Source organism: Echinops telfairi, unplaced genomic scaffold (genome assembly GCF_000313985.2).
Source record: "Echinops telfairi isolate 266 unplaced genomic scaffold, ASM31398v2 ScPeMD7_7469;HRSCAF=8507_1, whole genome shotgun sequence".
Classification (NCBI taxonomy): domain Eukaryota; kingdom Metazoa; phylum Chordata; class Mammalia; order Afrosoricida; family Tenrecidae; genus Echinops; species Echinops telfairi.
This window is the reverse complement of record NW_022111373.1, coordinates 63,328,286-63,329,476: the sequence shown is the minus strand read 5'-3', so window position 1 is coordinate 63,329,476 and position 1,191 is coordinate 63,328,286.

Genomic DNA, 1,191 nt, shown 5'->3' with positions numbered 1-1,191 from the left:
ATTTCTCTTGACATGCGAGGTATTAGGAATTCAGGTGTGAATGCAATGTTTCTGGGAGGAAAAAGGGAACACTGTGGACTTAGTGAATACTGACAATTGTTTAAGTAAGACTTATAATGGAAGCAAGGATTCCTTGTGCTGAGGGTTAAGTACTAGGCTGTTAACCTAAAAGTCAGTATTGGAATCAATCAGCAACTCTGTGGGAGGAAAATGAAACAGTCTACCTCTGTGAGGATTTATAACCTTGGAAACTCTGGGAGAGAGTTTTGTTCCATCCAAAGGGGTCTTTGATTTGGAACTGACTTGATGACAGTGGGTGTGCTTTGAGAGAACGCCAGTCATCCGGGGAAAGGGTATGCAGTCAGTAATCTTTATTTCTTTTATACATCTTACTTAAAAATATAATGTGCACCACTAAGTACAAGAAAAAAGATTTCTAAAAATCAGTGAAAAATGCTTTAAGTAAAACATTTCTAATTCCTTCAAAAGAGGGAGACATTAAAAAGGAGTACAACTAAGCCTTTCAATCTTCTCTGAATGCATTAGTTTTACAACAGTCAAAAGCTCTAAGAATGGACTAAATGTCAAAAAGAGTGTTTCAACAGGCTGATGAAGCACTCGGTGCATCATTTGTCGATGCCAAGACATTTGGAAGACAGCTAGCTGGCCAACTGACTAGAAGAGGTCCATATTTGTACCCATTCCAAAGAAAAGTTACCCAATAGAATGCAGAAATTATGAAATAATAATAATTATAGTAGTACATTGACAGGGAGCTGCCAGAAATTCAAGCTAGATTTAGAAGAGACTACCATAAAGATGTTTACTTGTGTTTTACTGACAAGGAAAGACATTTGACATTGTGGATCATAACAAACTCTGGGTAACATTGAGAAGAATGAGAGTTCCAGAGCATGTTTTTGTACTCATAAGGACCCTGTGCAGTCTTCAGGATGCAGAATTGACAACTTCCTTGCCGAAAGTGAATAGTACTTGAAGCACTTTTTGATGAAACATCAGGGGCTACTGTGTTCAGTATGGATGAAAAGGTGGGGTAGAAAGGGGGAACCGATTACAAGGATCTACATATAACCTCCTCCCTGGGGGATGGACAACTGAAAAGTAAGTGAAGGGAGACATTGGGCAGTGTAAGATATGATAAAATAATAAATCATCAAGGGTTCATGAGGG